This window comes from Hibiscus syriacus, unplaced genomic scaffold (assembly GCF_006381635.1).
Source record: "Hibiscus syriacus cultivar Baekdansim isolate YM2019G1 unplaced genomic scaffold, ASM638163v2 tig00005406_pilon, whole genome shotgun sequence".
NCBI lineage: Eukaryota > Viridiplantae > Streptophyta > Magnoliopsida > Malvales > Malvaceae > Hibiscus > Hibiscus syriacus.
The window spans coordinates 6,291,202-6,300,783 of NW_024062056.1; the positions used below are offsets into that span (position 1 = coordinate 6,291,202).

At 34.9% G+C, this 9,582-nt stretch overlaps 1 pseudogene; it reads left to right on the plus strand.

Annotated features, from left to right (window-relative positions):
• Nucleotides 1-254: 254 nt before the first annotated feature.
• Nucleotides 255-8,174, plus strand: LOC120199267 (annotated as a pseudogene).
• Nucleotides 8,175-9,582: the final 1,408 nt, after the last annotated feature.

Consider the following 9,582-nt stretch of genomic DNA (forward strand, 5'->3'; position numbering starts at 1 on the left):
CGACAATACTTTTCATCTATTCATATCCTTTATTACTACTTTTTTTTACAAGAATCTTAGGACTAATTAGTGACACTTAGTTCTAGCTGTAGCAAACATAAAAAATTCCAACCAATCCTGTGGAGACGATAAATCACTTACTACTATATTACTTGCATTGATTGTATACACCTACACAGATTTTCTAGCCGTAGCTCACATATTTAAAAGTGATCACTCACCCTTGTCTATTCTTTTAGGTTGCTTGACTCAATATGGGCACCTTCATAACTTATGTGGCCCTTTACATCAGTAGCACTTTAGTTGCTTCCTCTTCTTCTTGGTATGATGGCTTATCCTTCGTTATCACCCTAGGTCTCTTACTTGACTTGACTACTTTAGAATATGTAGTCGCACCAAGTCTCTCTATTGTCCTGGAAGCTTTGACAGTTGCAGTCGTACTAGCTTTCTCTTAAAGTTTGACTACTTTAACATATGTAGTTGCACCTCGTCTTACTTCGGGCTTATCTACATTAACACTCGTAGCCATGCCACATCTCCCTTCTGGCTTGGCATATTTGACCCTTACAATTGTGCCAAGTTTGGCTACTTCTCCTTCTAAACCATCTATTCTTTTGATGATAGTAGTAATACATATCTTCTCGGGATACCCTCTTAATAAATGATGACCATCACAAAAGTAGCACTTCAATGGCTTGCTCTTCTTTCTTTTCTTCTCTAACTTGATCTTAGCCTCACCATTCCTTCTCCAAAGTTTTTCATGGCTATGACCACTCGATCTTCAAGCTTGGGTCCATTTGACTAATTGATGGTTGGCTTGTCTCCCGGAAGTTCTGTCATCAACTTGATTATGGTTTAAACCTTTAAAAGTGTTTGTCTCTCTATGAAGGTATTGAGGAAACCATGCTCAGTCATTATAGAATTGTAATTGAGCAATTCCCTATTCAATACACACATCTTTTTCCCTCAAAAACATCACCTTGCCTTCGAGCGCATCAGTCATCTTGAATAATCTCCAACTTAACTCAGTGACAAGTTCCCGAGTCTAGTCTTTGGTCTAATCCTTAATAGATTCTAACTTGTCAAGAGTGACTCCATAACACCTTAGGTCTCCTTGGTTTCCTCCTCGGATTTCACAAGTATAACAAGTTTCTTCGCCATCAACACTATGTTTTCATCCCTCTTTCCTAACATGTCCATGAAACGATCTAAGTAGCCTTGAAATTCAACCTTGCATTTTTCTCCCTCAGAGTCCAGTTCCTTTTGGAATGACTTTGTTGTTTTAAGGCTCTCTCTTTAACTCACCAAGGCATCATCGAGTTGGGACACTGTTAACCCTATAAAAATGGTATATTTCATTCCTTTTTTACTTAGGTTATTGTTAATTTTCATTTAATTGAATTTAGTTATATAATTCATGCATGTGGTGGAGTTTTCTTGTTTGAGCTTAATTTTTTGAATTAATGGTGCTACTATGAATTAAATGCGGCATTTTGGTGTGATTGTGAAGGTTAAGGGAACTTGAGGAGAAATGGAAAAATGGTGCAACATTTTGACGATATTCCTGGGCGCACAAAAAGACAAAAGAAGATATTTTGTGACAACTATTCACGAGAACCTATAAATCCAGTTGTGCCCCACAAGTGAATGGAATCTTTCCCTATGGCACACAAAGAATTAGGGCATAAAACCTAGATCCCCCATTATATAAAACTAAGGACACCCACGTTAGAGGTAGATTGGCAATTGTGAGATAAGACAGATAAAAGGAAAAGGAGGCCACTCCTTATTATTCATTCTTCTATCATTCTTCTTGATTTCCTCTAATTTTCAAAGCTCTAACAGGAAAGTAAGTTAGACTTTTGAGAACACGACAGCTTATAGCTTGGGAGTTTTCCTTATCCATTAGTTGCTCTTAACTGTTTATCATATTTATTGGGTTATAATAAAACAAATGATGATGGACGTTATTTGCCTAACCATGATCTAACTTTATTTGGCATGGGTTTATTATTGTTGATGATGTTTCTGTTTGAATGAATGATTTATTATTTTTAGTTTTAATACTTCATTTGCTTACTATTTTATTACTTAGATTTGTAAGAACTTTCAAGAAATAGCCTTAATCTTTGTATGATGCTTAATGGTCGAGGGAGTTAAGACTAGATCTATGTGGACAATGGGGTTGAGTTGAGAAGTAAACCCTAACTCACCTTAGAGATAAAGATATGGTTTCAATGACTAAAAAGAAATAAATCCTCATAGATAGTAACTTACTAGGGTTTATGCAGAGATGTAGTGTTTTAGCATTTCCACTATCATTTTCTTACTAGAGAGCTTAAAAACACCTTAGTTAACTTTGTAGAGCAACATATTACTGAAGATGTTAACCATTTCTTGAAGAAAAGACATAGGAGTCCACAATAGGCCCAAACTTTTATCCTTCTTGATAGTTTTGCACGTACGAGGTTTCTTATAGGTGTTTTATCTCATAACTCAATTCTCAACGTAATTTTGCTACATCATTCCTCTACTTTATCTTTTTGTTACAACATTTCTCACTCTTCTTACTTTTCTATAGAATTCATCCCACCTTGTTAATACCATTTATATATAATATTTTTTATAAAATTAATGTGCATATTCTTTACTTAATTTCCCTCTGATCCCTATAAAGATGATTTCACTCATCACTTTATTACTTGTGTGGTGTGTATACTTGCAAAGTTTTTGAAATATTTACAGATGCAACATACACCCTATACATCAACAAGTCCATTGGACTTTCCTCTTGTTTCTCATCACAAGTCTTTGCACACTTATGTACAGAAACACCTCTTTTGCATTTCATCTCTATCAACACTTTTCCACGAACTAGCTCAATCACCACCTCGACTATATTGAAAGAAAACACTTACCATTCTTGACTGTAAATGCAAGATGACTTAATGGTAAGCCCACCTAACTTACCATGTTTACCATTTTCTACAAATTCACCTAGAACACTCGTTGCACCAACAATGAGTCGATCTGATACTACTTTTCATGGGCTAGAGTTTCAACTATCCAATCATAATGCCTTAGACGCTTTCTAGAATGAATTAACGCCTAAGTCAGCCTTAACTATGTCCTTGTGAGAAATTCAACTCTCTAAGCGACGATTACACCAACAAAGATGAGGAATATTTACAGATGCAACATACACCCTCTACATCAACAAGTCCATTGGACTTTCCTCTTGTTTATCATCACAAGTCTTTGCACAGTTATGTACAGAAACACCTCTTTTACGTTTCATCTCTATCAACACTTTTCCACAAACTAGCTCGATCACCACCTCGACTATATTGAAAGAAAACACTTATCATTATTGACTGCAAATGCAAGATGGCTTAATGGTAAGCCCACCTAACTTACCCTTTTTACCATTTTCTACAAATTCACCTGGAACACTCGTTGCACCAACAATGAGTCGATCTGATACTACTTTTCATGGGCTAGATTTTCAACTATCCAATCATATTGCCTTAGACACTTTCTAGAATGAATTGACGTCTAAGTCAGCCTTAACTATGTCCTTGTCAGAAATTCAACTCTCTAAGCAATGATTACACCAATTATGATTAACAAAGATGAGGAAGATTAACACACTTAGGGCTAAACATGCCACCAAGGATTGAACGACTTTGTGAATACTTAAACATTTTCGGAGCTATCTTAGGCACAAAGAGAGACAACGAAGCACACATGCATAAGAACAAAATAGATTGTTGAAAAGCTAATAAACAAATGAACAAAGCTTAGAAAAGCTAACTAAAAGGAAATAAAGCGAAAAAGTGATAAGAGAGAAAATTTAAAGTAAATGTTGAGTTGTAGCACTCTAAAGAAAATGGATGAATTGAATGATTAAAAATGAGAAGGGGAAGCTCATATTTATAGTTGAGCTCCCATAGATTTAACAGTCTAGATTAGATTACATCAATGACTCAAATTGAATTGATATCCTATAAAAATCTTTCAAATTCAGATCCAATATTATCTCTTTAATTTAAGTATTTATCTTCCTAAATTAAGAGATAATTTCATTCTTTTGGAAACTTCTATGGAAAGTGCCAAGTCTGGTGGTCTTAGGCAAGCCCAACACTCCGTATGATTATTCTGTGGATATCCGCACAAATGTCCCAATCCAAACTCCATGAGACTTGGTAAATTGCCCCCACGAACCTTGTAACACCCTTAGTCTCTTCTCTTGAACGCCCTCAGACTTAATCTTTTATGAAACTAGGCCTAGAGCTTGCCCAGTCACTTCTCTTTGTGTATAGAGCCTTATAGATGTATGAGATAAATATGAGTCTTGGTCGTATTACTTTCATACATTGAGTATACCCTTTTTATTTGTCAACAAATTTTCACTCTTTTAAAGGTAATTTGATTTCATATGATAGATGTTGTTCGCTACTAAAGATATGGATACTAAATATCATCGATGATATTATAAATAAAGTTATTTTCTATATGCCTTAGAGGGTAGCCTGGGCCTCTAATAGTATGCTCGTTTTCATGATATTTAAGACACAATGTTTGTTGAGATAATGGTTTTTTTAGATTATTATTAAAGGATCATTCAAATAATCACTATAGCAAAATGGGTTTTTAGCGATGTTTTTTGAACAAATGCCGATAAATACTCTTACTTTAGTGGTGTTTTAATATAAACGCCGCTAAATACTGTAGTTTATTGGCGTTTTCATATAAAATCCGCTAATTACTATACTTTAGCGGCATTTTTACAAAAACGCCACTAAAGACTGGTACTTTAGCGGCATTTAAGCACAAATACAGCTAAAGGCCCGTACATTAGTGGTTCTTTAATTACAAACACCGCTAAAGACTCGAACTTTAGTGGAGTTTTGTACAAATGCTGCTAAAAACTCGTACTTTAGTGGCGTTTTTATACAAACACCGCTAAATGCTTGTACTTTAGTTGCGTTTTAAGCATAAACGCCGCTAAATGCTTGTACTTTAGTGGTTTTTTAAGCATAAATGTCGCTAAATGCTTGTACTTTAGTGGCATTTTAAGCATAAATACCGCTAAATACATGTACTTTAGTGGCGTTTGTGTACAAACGACGCTAAATATTTAGTCTTTATTATGTTTTTGCCTATATCTTCCTCCCTCAATGAAATTATCGCATTCTCCATAAAAAACTCCCCCAAATCTCACATCTTATCATTTTCAAAACCTACCCATTTCTCTTTAGTCTTTACTCTTACCTATTGTGCCTTTTGCCTCTCTCTCTCTCGGCAATGGCCGCTGCCGCTACTTCTTCTCCCCATGAGAAAAATGTCTATATGGTAAAACCCGCCGAGCAAGCAGAATGCTACAAGAAAATGGTTGAGTTCATGGAGAAAGTCTCTACTTCCGCCGACAACGAGCAGCTCACCGTCGAGGAATGAAACCTCCTCTCCGAAGCTTATAAGAACGTCATCGGCGCTCGTCGTGCTTCCTGGCGAATCATCTCCTCCATCGAGTGGGCTCCTACTGGAGTAGAGAAAACTGTGGAGGAAGGCTTGGTTTCTGAAGAATGTTAGTTTAGCTCTATCTATATTGGCATGTTTTGGTTCCTGAATAGAAGTTATTTTACACTAAAAATGTTTCAATTGCAAGATTATTTTCTTATCAAATTGAATTTGTGCAATTTCCCCCAAAGAAGCTGTCTAATTTCTTTCTTCAAGTTTTGAAATCCAAAACCGCATCTGTTAGAAAAAAAAGGGAGAAATGTAATCTTACCTTATTTTAATATTCAGTTAAACACGGAAACATAATTAAAAAAAAGTTTCAGCAATTTTTATTTTGATTTTTTTTATTTTCAGATGTCAAACCGAAGACTCCATCGCAAGTGTCCAGCTTTGTCTTTCCTAAAAGGTATGATCGTTATCTGTCTATTTCAAATGCAAAAGTCGCTCCGTTCTCTCCATTTTTTGTTTCTTTCTTAAATCTTGAATTTGATTACAAATAAGAAATAAGAAAAAAAATGGTAGTCATTCCGTCATTCTTCACCTTCATTCAATTTTCTTTTGATTTTTTTATTCTCAATTCGGCTTTTCTGATCTGAATTCGCTCCTTTGTTCTTAGTTCCTTTCTGGGTATTTCAGGTTTTTCTTTGTTCACTTTTGGTTTCATCCTTCAGTTTTGATTTACTTCGCAATCTAGTTTTGTGTGTTGCTTTTGGGTAAGTTTACTTTCAACCTAATGTACTAGTCATTTTTCCTATTTGTTTGCGTGTTATTTGTTTTGGTTTAGCTGCTTGGTATATTGACTTCACTTTTGATGTACATAATTTCTGTTATGAACTATTTTAATTCAAATTCAGAACTGAACTTCTTTCCTGTTAGAAGCTCAGAAAAGGCATTCAGCTTTGGTTGAGGTCCAACTGTGGAAACCCAGGGTAAGTAATTTATGCTAATAAGTTTACTTTTTTTAATTATTTATTTTACTTTTATAGCCAATATCTCTTATTACATATTCATGTCTTGGGATAAATCCCCATTTGATCAACTTTATTCATTGTGCAGCAAGGTATGGCGATATAGAAAGTTGAGACAGGAAACTAGTATGCCTTCGCTAATAGTTCTTTTGGTTCTTAAAGAAATACAATTCATATTGTTGCAGTCTCATGAGCACAATTATTCTATGTCGTCTTTTACATGTTTTTTGATTTAATAGAATTTTACCCCTTGGATAGCATTACAGACTAATCTTCCCTTAAAGGCCTTTGGTGATTATTTAGTACATAATGCATATCTATTTATGCAGAGTTGTATGTACATATGCACAACAGAAAGGATACACACACTACTATACAGTACCTTATAAATAAAAAAGTAGTTTTTAGTTTATTTACTTTGAAGGATAATGTGATAGTTTCTATGGTGCAAGTTGATAACATTGATTTCATCTCTCTTTCCGATTCTATTGTCCACTCAAGATTATTCGAATAGGGAAAATATGTCTTCTTTCCGATTGTTGTTGCTCACTTTATTTGTTGACTTAACTTACAAGAACCTCAGTCAAACTTGGAAATGAAGTACCTAGTGATCCTAGTGTGTAATTTTGGACATTCTGAAGTTTCTTCATCATCTCTGTTTTGTTTGAGTTCTATTAACTTAAATGATTTGTTGAAAGCATCATATTACATGTTATCTCTTCCTTCATTTTTCATTTTATGTACAATGCGTAAAAATCAAATTTTAGAGTGAGAATCTTATTCATTTTTGTCATTATATAGCTTATATCCACACACTTTTGGTTGTTGTCTTGCAGCTACTACAAATGTAGAAGAAGAAGTTAAAGAGACTAAAACGGCTGGTTTGACTAGCCAGCTTATTCCAAATCCATCTAGGGTGAGTTCATATATGTTCTTTTAAAACATTAATGGAAGCTATGTATGTTATGTCAAATCATTATTGGTATCTTTTTCCACCTTTAAACTATAAAAATGTTTTGACCAGTAGATTTTGAAGTTACTGCACAGTAGCTGTTTGAAGCATCTGTGAGGAAATTATATATGGAAATTAGAAAAAGAATGTAATTGATTTTTCTTCTTTTTGATCTACTCGTAATTTACAAATTTTGAATAAATATGTTAATATTTCATGTTTTGGGACTTCTTTAATAAATGAATGAAAGAACTTATACTTCGAGTTATATTTGAAAAGTTTGTTGATTATAATCTCTAACTGCAGGTGGAATCTTTGATCAAAGATGTATGTGATACAACTTCCATTGCAGAGTTTGAACTGAAAGTAGGTGGATTTGACTATTGTGCCATAAATATCTTGATTAATATGAATGAATTTTCTACTAGAATTGTTTTGTTTTGAATCGAAGCAATTGCAGATGTTAAAATTTATTCTTAATCTTTCTGCTGCCTCCATTTTAGCTTGATGGATTTCGGCTATACATTGTGAGGGACTTAGCTGGAAAATTCTAAAGGAGAACGGCGGTATGTCTTTGCCATCTTTTCAATATACATTTCAACTTGTAGTATTTTACGGTGTCCCATGGTCAATTATTCTAACTTTCTTTGCTTAATACGACAGATTCCGTTGGATACGCCGATGCTCTTATCGCACTTCTACCTTCTTTTTCCGGGATAAAGAAGTTGCAGTAGATGATTCGATAATTTTTCTTGTTACCAACTGGTTTGTCGCAGATGTAAGCTTTGTGTCCTTTAGTACTTGAAATGTGGAACTTGTGAACATCATTGGGAATCTACTATTGAACTTGAAGCATTTTCATTCATGGCAACCATTGAACGTACATTTTATGTTATTTTGATAACTATCGATACAATGTTGGTAACCATTAATTTACCGTTTCTTAACTTTTGCTACATTTTAGTTATTTTTAAATTATTTGATACATTTTAATACAGTTACTTTAATATATGCAATATATGCTTTGATTTGTAGAACTGATTATTACTGTGGGTGTAAAGAATGTCTTTAATAGTGTTTTATGCTACTTATGCAACAACTCCTAATAGTGACATTTGTGGCATTTTTAGATGAAAATGTCACTAATAATGGACTTATTTGCGGCATTTGTAATTACAAATGACATTAAATACACAATCAATAGCGGCGTTGGAAAGAACAACGCCGCTAAATACACAGTCAATAACGGTATTTGTAAAGAAAACGCCGCTAAATACACAGTCAATAGCGGCGTTTGTAAAAAAACGCCGCTAAATACACAGTCAATAGCGGCGTTTATAAACACAAACGCCGTTAAATACACAGTCAATAGCGGCATTTATAAAGACAAACGCCGCTAAATACACAGTCAATAGCGGCATTTATAAAGACAAACACCGCTAAATACACATTCAATAGCGGCGTTTGTACAGACACACGCCACTATATGTCTCGACCTATTGCGGCATTGTTTTAAAAAAATGCCGCTAACAATTGCTAAATGCTTGTACTTTAGTGGCGTTTTAAGCATAAATGTCGCTGAATACATGTACTTTAGTGGCGTTTGTGTACAAACGACGCTAAATATTTAGTCTTTATTATGCTTTTGCCTATATCCTCCTCCCTCAATGAAATTATCGCATTCGCCATAAAAAAACTCCCCCAAATCTCACATCTTATCATTTTCAAAACCTACCCATTTCTCTTTAGTCTTTACTCTTACCTATTGTGCCTTTTGCCTCTCTCTCTCTCGACAATGGCCGCTGCCGCTACTTCTTCTCCCCATGAGAAAAATGTCTATATGGTAAAACCCGCCGGGCAAGCAGAATGCTACAAGAAAATGGTCGAGTTCGTGGAGAAGGTCTCTACTTCCGTCGACAACTAGCAGCTCACTGTCGAGGAACGAAACCTCCTCTCCGAAGCTTATAAGAACGTCATCGGTGCTCGTCGTGCTTCCTGGTGCATCATCTCCTCCATCGAGTGGGCTCCTAGTGGAGTAGAGAAAACTGAGGAGGAAGGCTTGCTTTCTGAAGAAGGTTAGTTTAGCTCTATCTATATTGGCATGTTTTGGTTCCTGAATAGAAGTTATTTTACACTAAAACT